The 12,989-nt window shown below is 36.2% G+C and overlaps 1 pseudogene; it reads right to left on the reverse strand.

The window, feature by feature from the left end:
- Positions 1–222: 222 nt before the first annotated feature.
- On the reverse strand, positions 223–999 carry LOC114535493 (annotated as a pseudogene).
- Positions 1,000–12,989: the final 11,990 nt, after the last annotated feature.

The following is a 12,989-nucleotide window of genomic DNA, read 5'->3' on the forward strand; positions in this document are numbered from 1 at the left end:
TAGCTAGTTTAATCTAATCAGCACTAAGCATTCACAAGACAAATTAAAAAGTTTTTAGTCCGACAGATCAATCAAGTGAAAGCCTGATTTTGGCTTTTACATGCGGCTGGAGAGCAATTTGTGACAGGCCCTCTTATCCCTTCCATCTACCTGCATTTAGGGAAAGGAAAACAGGACCTGATATTAAGGCTAATGAGTTGTTGGAAATAACAATGCTGGGTTTGGTGCATAATGCTGCATATTTTGCAACCTTTCCTGGTATACATCCAATTCAGAGCTAAGTTAAAGATAGAATGTTTTCGCTTTCATTAAATGTTTTTTATATTGAATTGTCACAACAACAGATTTATTCTTGTAATTCCACAAACTGTTTAAATAGATTGAGAGCTTCAGTTTCGTTTACAGGGCATTGTAACCTTAGCTCATTCATAACAAATTCAAAATACTCAGTATGAATAGTATTACCCTGATTTTCCACTTCACAATGAGGCTTCATTTCTTCGAGGTCATCATTAGTTAAAGGAACAAGGCAGTCTTGCTTTCCATTGTATTCTGGTAACAGATACAAGATGTTAGGAATGCCAGAGACTGTGTCATAGCGTGATTTACGGATATAATGGCTGTTCCAATGTTCCTTAACTTTAGCAAGATCTTGCTGAAAAGGCCATGAAAAACAGAACCACAAGCATTCCATGTGGAATTCATTGCCCAGCTGCAAAACAGTTTGCTCCACCATGTCTTTAAAGAAATCCATCCAAAAACTGCTACGATTGCGCCTAAGAAATGACCACCAGGCCTCGATTCGTTGGTTGGAGTGGGATGAGCCATAAATATGTGCTTTCTCACCAGCAAATGCATCATCTCCACTGGCTCTAAAAAACTCTGCATGGCTGCTATAATTCCATTCTCAGTACCACAGTCAGTACGCACAAGCATTGGACATCCTTTTAAACTTCCCACTGCATCCTGAAACAATTTTGCAGGAATTGGAGGATCATTATTTCACCTCACCAATTCCAACCAAATTATTTTTCAGCTGAAACCACATATGCAACCATGTACAGGAAATCCGTATGGTTTTAGTTTGTCATATCCTATAAGGTATGAAATTTATTAAGACAATGTTTTACTTTTTTCAACCTTTTTGGAATTATTACCAGTTTAAATGTGTTTTTCATTTGCATCTGTCTTTATTTACAAAATGAATTCATAGTTTTTACTGTGTCACTAACACTGTGATGTTTAAGGGTATTTTTGACACATCCCCAGTGTAGATTTGCATATCTTACCAAGATACTGTAAAGAACTGCTGCAAAATTGATTAACACTTTTTGGACAATTCCATTTAATCATTTAATGTCCATTCCATCGCCCCCACCCTCCACCCACATGAATTTTCTGAGAGGTGGCTGGAAATGCAATATGCCAAGATTTCATAGGGGTGGGAAACAAATATAGTCAGGAAGATAGAGAATCAAAAGTGAATGAAAACTCGCCATATCGAGGGGCAATTCCATTTTGCCTTCATCTTGTGTCTTAGATTGGTAAGTATACTTCTCCAGTGCTAATTAGATTATACTATTATTAGTACTTTGAACTATAATTAGATTGTTGAACTGTCAGTTATGTGAGGTTGACAGAATATAAACATTGCTGTGGGTGGAAGTGATCATATTAAGGTTTGTGTCAGGCTCTATTTATTAAAATAGAGTTTGATACTCAGGCTACAACACAGCATTGCAGACTTTAAAATTGTCTCTTTCCATTTAGACTTTAAAATTGTCTCTTTCCATTTAGAAATTTCTGAGGGGTAGTAAAAAAAATTTCTTAGGGGTTGTCCAACTTACCGTCGAAATGCCAACAAAAATTAGGCCCAAGTGACATATATCTACGCTTAGTTAAATGACAAGATTTTCTCCACTCAACTCCTTCAGGACCAATCTCCTTCACAATCCTGGCAACCAGGTTTCGAGGCACGTGCACTCCATGCCTTAAACGTAAAGCATGCCAAATACCACGATAACCTGCCAGTCTACCAGCTCCTTGCATTTCTTGACGAATCAGTCGTGTTGCATCATCTTCATCAACATTCTGGCCCCTTCTCGACAGACCCAGTTTTGAAAGTTTTCTTTTCAAAGTACGTAAAGATATCGACATACCATCTTTTTTCAACAAATCAACAATAGCAAGGTATGGATATCCAAGATGGAAGAGCTCTTGAATCTTCTTGCAACTGTCACATACATCATCGGTTCCTACCACAAATGTTTGCAGTCCACAACGAACAGACAATGATGCCTGATGCTGTGTGTTTGTTCCGCAGAGATGGCAATAAATCACATTCGGTGTACATGCTGCACCACAAGCAGAACAAAACATTTATGCTTTATTGTATTCCTATTCTGTGCTTTATTTTAATTTTCAATACTGTATACTGTAAATTCTGCCAGCTTGCTTCATTGCAGTGCTTCCACTTTCAAATTTGGAATTTCCATCTGGGAAAGCAGAAATTTCCAAAAATTGAAAAATTCGACAAACATACAAACAGCAGCAAACAGCATGTTTAAATTTCCATAAAATTTCCATGAAAGAAATTACAGTAAGAATACTCAGTATTTTACTACTATTTTAAAGTAATAAAATTGTTCTCTTCCTTTTAATATCAACAATGTTACATGATAATGCTAACAATTGGTTATTTAGTTCTTTATTTTATTGATCTACTTAAACTTTGCCTTTCCTCAACTTGTTTCCAGTGGAGAGATGATTTCTATGAACAAACAAGTGGCGCAGCCATGGGCTCACCTCTCTCTCCAGTCCTAGCAAATATATTCATGGAAGACTTCGAAGAAAGAGCACTAGCCAACTGTCAATTCAAACCCAAATTATGGAAACGTTATGTGGATGACGTTTTCCTTATTTGGTCTCACAGGATTGAAGAACTAAACCATCTTCTGGAAAATCTCAATGGTCTACACCCATCTATAACCTTCACCATGGAAATTGAAAACCAGGAACATTCTTTACCTTTCCTAGATATCCTTTTCACCCGAAATCCTAGTGGCTTCCTTAACCACTCCGTCTACAGAAAACCCACACATACCGACCGCTACCTCAACTATCGATCTTTCCATCATCCTAGAATTTTGACCTCTGTTTGCAGAACCTTAGTCCACCGTGCCCATTCTATTTGCGATAACAACAGCATCAACAATGAATTACAACATCACCAGCAAGTCCTTTCTTGTAATGGCTTTCCCGATAAAGAATTAATCTGGATTATACCCCACCTAAACCGACTGCTGATAATGAAAATGAACCGATTAGCACGGTTTGCATCCCTTTCATTGGCCCTTCTTCATACGCAATTGAGCGAATCCTCAGAAATAACAATATTAAAGTTTTTCATTGCTCTCATCTAAAAATACAGCAACTATTATATTCCCACAAAGATAAAACTCCAGCGAACCAGAAACCCGGCGTATACCGTATACCTTGTGAACGCGGTTTGGTACATATAGGCGAAACTGGACGTAATTTGAAAGTCTGACAAAAAGAACATTCGAGTTGTTGTTCAAGAGGAAATTTGGAAAGATCAGCTATAGCGAAACACTCATGGGAAAACGACCACAAATTTAATTGGGAAGACACATCCCTTCTAGCTCCTGTGAACAATTATTTTCCTTGTATAACTAGGGAATCAATTGAGATATTCAAACATAAAACTATTCCACAGGAAGGGAGACCACTTAATAACATATGGTTTTGTTTGTTCTAGTTCTCGCATGCTTAGTTTTCTATTAGAGTAGAACCTTTATTTCTTCTTAATTTAACCGTTTATAATTGCGTGACTTTGTTGCGTGACGTGCTTGCGCGCATAGTTTGTTTGTAATTAAACTTTTCTCTGATGATGGCCCGAGCTCACGGGCCGAAAGCTTAGAAATCTAATAAATTACATGGTGTAAACCACAAACAATTAACTACTCTATTTAATTAACACCATGCAAAACTTCAAAGAAAAAACAATGGATCAAAGCATGTAAACATGGCGACTCCTTTACTGTCACAAGGATAAATACGTTTGCAGATATTCATTTTGTGGGTCAAAACAGGCCTACAATAGACAACCCTAATCCTATATCTGCAACAAGGAGTAAAGAAAAGGTTAGTCACAACTATATGATCTGAAGTATGCTTAGATTTTAACTAATATTCTGTTTATATTGTTGACCATAGGTGTGCATGATGAACCGTGAATGTAAACGCCCGGCTGTCAGACGGAATTCAATAAAAAAACCTTGTCGAAGTGATGTAAAATCTGCCGCAAGTTTGCTGCTAATGCTTGCTCAAACATTGAGAAATTGTTGCAAGACCAAGGAAGATATTTATGATATTGCTGAAACTTTGTTGTCTCTTGGCCTGAATGCTGGCCCAAGCAATGACGAAGCCCACAATGTCAACAAAGATCTTGACCCTTCTCGTATAAACATTGATGAGACTTCTAACATACACAAAATCTTTAAAGTAGAAACTCCTGTAGTTGAACAGATGGATAACGCAGTTCTTTGCAGTACACAGGTAAAGAAGTAATCTGTAGTGAAATATTCTGTTTGCAAATTTTGCTGATAATATTCATATGTAATTTTAGACCAATGTAGAACCATCTGACTCCATATCAAGACAAAATGTTGATGAACAGTGCTGAGCTACATAAAAACCTTTTCCTGGCTAAAGTTAAAGATCCAAATAAAACCATGCATTATACAGGTAAATAGTGCAGATATTTTATTTTAGTTTAATTTTTGAAATGATCTCACAATTTATTATCTTTGGCAGTAGTCTAGAACCTGTAAAGGAGTTTGTATGCATTTCATTTAAGACAGATTATCTCAACTTTTTTAGGGTAAAATGACCATGGCGGTCAACATGGCATATGTGCCAAAATGTGAATCCGGGACGAAAGTCCTGAAAATGACCACACCCAGAAACGGCATAGTCGACATAGCTCTAAATCCTCAATTATCCAAGCTACAGTCTTTCTGAGTTGTTTATATGGTTCAGAATGGTTGCTTTTAGGGGTGGTCACTGGAGAGTGAAATTAGCCTAAGTTTCATATTTTTCAAGAAAATGAATGTTTACTATTCCAGGTTAACTGCTAGTTATGCATAAAATTACAGATTCCCCTGGCAGAGACTAATTTTCCCTATTTTCTAAAAATTTTTGCCATATGATGAAAAAACATGCTTATTTTAACATATTTATTATAGATTTCCTAGGAAATAACAATGTTTTGTTGCGATACCACATATTTCATTTCACTTACTTCCCGCCATAACACAATTTCAGCCATATTTTGGTAATTTGATCGCCGTTTTTCGCCGTCCGTCGCAAGCACCATCCAAATACTGTACTTTGGTGCACTAGACTTTCAAATTATTTTAAATTTTTTGCACTTGAATTTCATTCCCGATAAACAAGGGGTGGTTTTTTACTTCCAAGTGGGACAAATGCTTTTAAATTTTGGATAGCCGCTATTGTACTGTCAATTATTTATCAATGCTGTGAAAAAACACAGCCGGGGATCAAAAACTGGCATTTATCGTGCAGAAAGGCGACGAGACATGGCAATGGCGACATAATTGATGAAATGTCAAGGGACACAAAAATGAAAAAATATTACATGGCACTACTTCAAAACCCAAAGAAAATTGGTTGAATAATTCTTTAGTCCACTAGAATCGTGCTAAAGTACAGTATTTGGATGGTGCTTGTGACGGACGGCCAAAAACGGAGATCAAATTTGCAAAATATGGCTGAAATTGTGTTATGGCGGGGGTAAAAATGAAATATGTTGTATCGCAACAAAACATTGTTATTTCCTAGGAAATTTATAATAAATATGTTAAAATAAGCATGTTTTTTCATCATATGGCAAAAATTTTTTGAAAGTAGGGAAAAATAGACTTTGCCAGGTGAATCTGTAATTTTATGCATAATTAGCAGTTGACCTGGAATAGTAAACATTCATTTTCTTGTAAAATATGAAACTTAGGCTAAATTTCACTCTCCAGTAACCACCCCTAAAAGCAACCATTCTGAACCATATAAACAATTCAGAAAGACTGTAGCTTGGATAATTCAGGATTTAGAGCTATGTCGACTATGCCGTTTCTGGTTGTGGTCATTTTCAGGACTTTCGTCCCGAATTCACATTTTGGCACATATGCCATGTTGACCGCCATGGTCATTTTACCCTAAGACAGTTGAGATAATCTGTCCTAAATGAAATGCATACAAACTCCCTTACAAGTCCTAGACTACAGGTATGAGCAAGGAATGTCTTGATGCCATTTTTAATGAAATCTTAAAATCGAAAGTAAAAAGAATTAACTATTGCAGGGGTAAAAGAGAACGAAGTTGACAACCGTCCATAATATGTATATCAAGAGAAAGTATGATCTAAGCAAACTCCCAACCAGGGAACAGTTTTAGTTCACATGAGTACAGTTCAGAAAGAATTGAAATGTTAAGGATATATTTGGGAGTTCAAATGGATCTAGTAGCAGAATATTCATCACATGGATTCTCTTCCTAAGCCATTAACTAAAATTTTTGCTGCCATTCTCAAACATTAGAAGATTTGCAAGGGATTGAATTTCCAAAGTCGCTTTGCAGTATAACAAACCTTCAAGCAATCATTGACTGTACAGAATTTCATATTCAAAGACCTTCACGACATGATGTGGCGATGGCTGACAAAGGTTTCAATATTCAAGATTTATTAGCACTTCATGAATCCAAGTTTTGGCCCCACCACCTCTTTTGAGAAAGGGCAATGTGTGAGTTGCAGCATCAACTCAAACTAGACGTGTTGCCAAAATCAGGGTACATATAGAAAGAATGATCAGGACACTTAAATGTTTTACCATTCTCAAGGGTGCTTTTCTTCTATCAATGAAGACTTATGTGAACTATGGTGGCCCAGAACTGTCATTTAAATTTTTGAAATTCTATGAAATATTTTATTATATTTTAAATATTTAATTTTTATTTATTTTACTTTATTATTTTATTTTATTTTTTGTTTATTTTTCTTTTCTTCATTATTATTTTTTATAATTTTTTTCACTACCAGTAGCCCAGAATTGCCAATAGTATACCACAATGCATTGCCCAACTGCATTATATGTCGACTAATAAAGCATATTAAAAACGTTAACTTAAAAAAGCATATTAAAAACGTTAACTTAAAAAAGCATATTAAAAACGTTAACTTAAAAACTTAAAATAAATACCTTATCTTTCACTAAAAACCTTCCTGACAATGTCTGGTTTGTGGAAAAAGTACAAAGAAAAAATAAATGCAAAAAGGAATGTGAACACTAAACGAAAGGCTGAGTCAAATGCAAAAAATGCAAAAAAGCCAATGCTTCAGTTGGATGAGTTGATAGTCCAGCGCTTATCTTCATCAGTTGAAGACACAGCTCAAAAGTATTTGAGAGTCGGACCACACAAATTTATTCCGTATAAAAAGTCAGATATTACCTTAGACAAAATAAAAGATGCCTGTTTATTTTCAATGCAAAGGATTCGTTGGAAAGGGGATGGAAGTAGATGTTCTGGCAGGTGAGCCTGGGCCAGCTTGCAATTCATTACATCAAACAGTGAATCATAATACTTGCAAACCAGTTGGATACTGCAACTTTTCCGTCTTAGCCTTCGACTTGAACTTTTCCTCTACATCCCACACAAGACAACGATTTTGTAACATTATTTATACCAACAATTAATCCTGCCACTGTATGGACAGTTTCTAACTCAATGTGATGATTATCTGCAAGGTTATCTAACTCCGCCGCAGCTTCACAGGTAAACTCTCCTGTCTTAGGCGTGTTCACATATTTATCACCAGATTCTCCTTCAATTGAAGATTGCGCAGAATGTATGTTCCACCTTCTTCAAGTTGGTCAACATGATTTTCCCAAAGTGTAACTTTAATTGAGCTTGTCTTGTCAACAAGAACTCCTTCCCGATTCTTTAGCGGTCCGCCAGCACTTGATATAACTTTAACCCCAGACAACTGCGACATGTGAGCATGGAGATTCACCATTTGCTCTAAAGAAACATTTTGAAGCAAAGAGATTGTTGATGAACTTGAAGCGCAAATATCTTGACGCGAGAATGATGCTTCAGCTGGTGTCATCGTGGTGTTCTCGTTGATAATTATATCTAAACCTTGTCTTGAGTTAATCTTGAATCTTGATATTTTAACTGGGCTTTTTTCGTTTTGATGTTTACAGAAAAAGGTTATTTTTTTTGGAGAAAACAACACGGCACGAACAACATTATTTGGAGAAGTTTGAAGTTCCGCTGTAAAATAAGACGTTCTCTTGCTCTGTTTCAACGGCGAAACGTTGTGAATATAACACAACAAATCTTTTCCTTCTTCAACTTGTTTTTCCATAGTATCCATGACTCAATAATCAATACACAGCAATGTCAATGAGTCAATGACAACATTACGGTTATTCGCTGGTTTTATACGTCTCGACGCGATCAAAACAAAGAATTCTCATTGGCGAAAAAAAAGTTGGACCTCTGCAAGAACGTTTGTGCAATTATAAACGCTACCCATTATCCCAAAATAAACAATTAGTAGCTGAGGTTTTTCTGATATGCGAAAATATACATTTCGTGTGTAGTTCCTGATTGGTCAAAAATCAACGCTTAATTCTTGATATTCTACAAGGTGTATCAATTTATCAATTTAATATTCCGTTAATATCACAGATCAATCGTTAATGTACGTAATTTCAGCTGCTGAAGTGCTCAGCGTCCGAGAATTTCTTTGGATTGAAATTGCATTCAAAAAAACAATTATTGGACACTCTCGTGCCCAGACCTTAGCCCGCCAGCAACTTAAACTCAAAAGAGGGCGAAAATAAAATAAACAATATAATAAAATAAGCATTAATGAACTTCGTTAAATCGATTTATACGTATGTTTCTAATATCTTTAAATGTATAATAAAACAATTATTGCATTCGGTGTTTTTATGATATCAAGAATTACTCAGACCTTGGTCAATGTTATCCACCTCAAGGTTTATTGCCTCCATAAATTTACCATGAGCACTTAGGCAGCACTCACCTTGCGACAGTAACTTCTAGTATAATTCTTATGCATGATTTAGCTTTATAAGCCTTATAACTTTATAACAACTTTATTGTAATAATAATAATAACACATTTACAAGAGATTATTATTATCATTTTAATTGGATCATAATAGAGAGGAACTTAATCCCCATGAGAAATATACCCCATATTACAATATAAATAATTCATAAACTATATTTACATAGAAAAATATATTACATGGTTTATAAAGTTTATAGGAATGAGAATGTCTGGATTTTCTTGTACAGAAGGATAAAGTTTCTTTAATGTTACCAGCAGAGCAACCATGAATGTACTTAAAAAGTTGTACTAAACTAAGGAATTCTCTGCGGAGAGCGAGTGACAGGAGTTTTAGAGATTTCATTCGCTCATCATATGTTTCATTTTGACCATTGATCCATCTTATAACGTTTCTCTGAACGTGTTCAAGTTTATCGATTAAATATTGTTGAAGTGGGGTACTTGACAGGCGTACTCGAGTATTGGTTGAATCATAATTAATAGCCCTTCAGTTGAGCTTCATGATGCGATCCAAAGGTTCGTTTAAGTAAACCCAATAGTTTGTTTGAGCGTGCTACTGTTGAAAGAATGTGAGGTTTCCATGACAGGTCATCAGAAAGAACCATTCCAAGATGTTTATGAGTAGATACTTGGTCAATAATGTTGTTGATAGAATAGCTGCATCTAGCACGATTTTTTGCTCTGGTAAATTTCATGGCCTTGCCTTTATCACCATAGTTTTTCAAAAGCCACGAGCCACACCAAGCATTAACTTGATCCAGGCTCTCCAGATTGACAGCCCTCTACCATGACTCGCTGAAATGGTCCAATGAGGAAAGCAGATAGCCATGAATGGAGTGGGCCAACAATGCCGAATTGTTTCAGCTTGAGTAGAAGTCGATTATGAGGAACTGAGTCAAATGCCTTTTGAAAGTCCAAGAAAATTACATCCGTAGAGTTGTGTTGATCCAAAGCTTTTGCGAAAACATGAAAAAGATGAATCAGTTGGGTTGTACAAGAATAGCCAGGGCGAAAACCATACTGATGATCACTGATCAGATTGTTTGATTCTACAAATCCAAATATGTGGTTGTAGATGAGTCTTTCCAAGGTTTTTACTATCAGACTTGTTAAAGAAATTGGGCGATAGTTCTCAACCAGTTCTTTTTTACCTTTTTTAAACACAGGTGTTACATGTGCAGATTTCCATTCAATTGGTAAGACACCACAATGTAACAAGTAATTAAACAAATTTGTTAAAGGGCCAAATATAGCTGGGGCAGCTTCACAAAGTAAACGAGCAGAATTTCCATCTAGGCCATGGGCTTTAGAGACGTTCAAACCAATCAGTAATTTTTCAACCTCAGACTTACAGCATTTTAGAGGTGAAATAATTTGGTTTGTACAAGAGCTACCATCGTCGCGCAGTTGATCGGGTATAGAAGGGCTTTGTGTAAACACTAAAGCAAATAACTCGTTGAACAGCTGGGCTTTATCAAATCCGGTTGTAGCTGTTGTGTTTCCAAAGGAAACCTCAGACGAAAGAGATCTTGATTTCATCTTAGAAACGCTTAGGATTTTCGCTGTTTTTGAGAGACTGGATATGATGCCAATAGCTCTTGTTGATTTCAGACTTAACCTTGTTCCTACACTGTTTATATTTATACCAGTCAGACTGAAGTTGATAAGATCTGGCTTTCTTCCATAGTCACTCATAGATCTGGCCTTCTTCCATATGATTAACTTATTTCACCTGCTTGTTGTCTTTCTAACTTATTGCTCTCCACAAAGAACAGAATAAAAAAAAGAGTTTATCAATTAAAATGAAGTACAGGCAAGTTCTCTAATATAATAAAAATAATTGTTTTAAGAATTAATGGTTTAGAACAATTAACATTAACAAACTCATTAACAAACCAACTCGTGTAACAAACAATAGCCAGTCATTAATAGACGTCTTAATCACCTTGACGCCTTGTCTTTTTAAGGGTGTAGGAGTTCTAACTACAGCTCTTAGCAATCATTATCCCATCTTTGGCATTATGCACGGTAAAGCTACTCAACCTAATAAACATCGGATAATAACAACTCGGTCCTGGAATGAAACTTCTGTCAATAACTTTGTGGTTAGCTTGTAACAAGCTCTCCGTGGAATGTGATTGAGACTTTTGATGATGTCAACGATATGTCTTCTGCTTGGGAACTATTCATGAAATCATTGATTAAGCAGCATTTCCCTTCAAGACGAAATCGCATACAAAAGCAAACGCATCCTTGGCTTAATGGCGAAGTACTTTGATTGATTGTAAATTAAACGAGACTTACCTGTAAGTTGAAGTTTGATTGTAATTCTGTCTTGTCATCAGTCAGGAACGTAGGAGTCACATATGAGATGCGCATGCGTGTCTCGCGAGTCAGTCTTCAAAGTGGTCATGAGAATGAGCAGAAATACGAAACATATGAGTCACCCGGGAGGGAAGGGAACCTGGGCATGTGACTCCTACGTTCCTGACTGATGACAAGACAGAATTACAATCAAACTTCAACTTACAGGTAAGTCTCGTTTAATTTACAATTCTATCTTGTCATCAGTCTACGTCACTACGGAGTCACATATGAGATTTCAAAGTTCTGCTCAGACAATAGACCAATACGGTGTCCGAGAATCTGGACAACCAAATAATGACAAATGTAGAAAAATTTCCATTAGTCAAGTGTATTTTATTTCAAATAACAATACAGAATGAGCAATTACAGTTTTGAAATATCTCCATAATGTGTCTTTTGTTGTCCTGAGTTATTCTAATTTGAGTAATTGAGCTAATTAACATTAACAGTATTTGTATAACATAAGACTATAAATATTGCTAAACAATATGAATAGCTGATAATCCTAATATGAACGAATGTAAAGCACCTTGTTAGACCAGGACTTAGACATTTGTCAACAAAACTTCATTGAACGTCTGCTGTGGTTCTGTAGTTTTATGATAAAATCTCTCAAAAATCGATGCCGATGACCAGCCTGCTGATTTCATTCTTTCTTGTATGCTAAGTCCTTGTTGTCGTGCATATGACGTAGGAGATCGTTGTGCTGTTAGTAAACAGAGAAGCATGTTCAGTTTAAGAGACAACTCTTTCAATGTCAGGTCTTTTGCACATGGTAATTTTAGTAAGTAGTTTAGGACAGTTTTAACACTCCAAATGTCTTTATAACGAGGTAAAGCTGGACGAAGTTCAAACACCCCTTTTAGGAAGCGGCACACTAAAGGGTGTTCCCCAAATTTGAAACCATCCACTGGAGAAAGAACAGATGATAGAGCAGACCTTGCTGTATTCACTGCACTATAACCAAGGCCAGATTCGTATAATGAAGTCAAAAATTCTATTGCTTTGTTCAGATCTGGCTTAAATAAAGAGAGTTTATGGTCTTTACAGTAGCATTCCCATCGTCTTAGATAAGAATTGTATTGCTTTGATGTTCCTGTCCTCCAGGAAGACATCAAAATATGTTTAGTGGTTTCAGTGAGATTATATTGGTTCAAACTTTGCCTGATAAGTGGCAGATCATTAATGTTAGTGTGGCATGTAGTGGGTGCCTTGCTTGTAGGTTTTGTGGCAGTTGAAGAAGTGTAGCTTTTGGCTTTATTATCACTGGTGGTTTGACGGTCAGCTGTAGTGCCTTTGGGTACCAATTCTGTGTTGTCCATTCTGGGATTACAACTATTCCCTCGGCTTTGTCTCGACAAATTTTGCTCAGAACTCGTGCAATAACACTAAATGGAGGAAATGCATACAATCTAATGGTT

This window comes from Dendronephthya gigantea, unplaced genomic scaffold (assembly GCF_004324835.1).
Source record: "Dendronephthya gigantea isolate DGI-Jeju-01 unplaced genomic scaffold, DenGig_1.0 000119F, whole genome shotgun sequence".
Lineage (NCBI taxonomy): Eukaryota > Metazoa > Cnidaria > Anthozoa > Malacalcyonacea > Nephtheidae > Dendronephthya > Dendronephthya gigantea.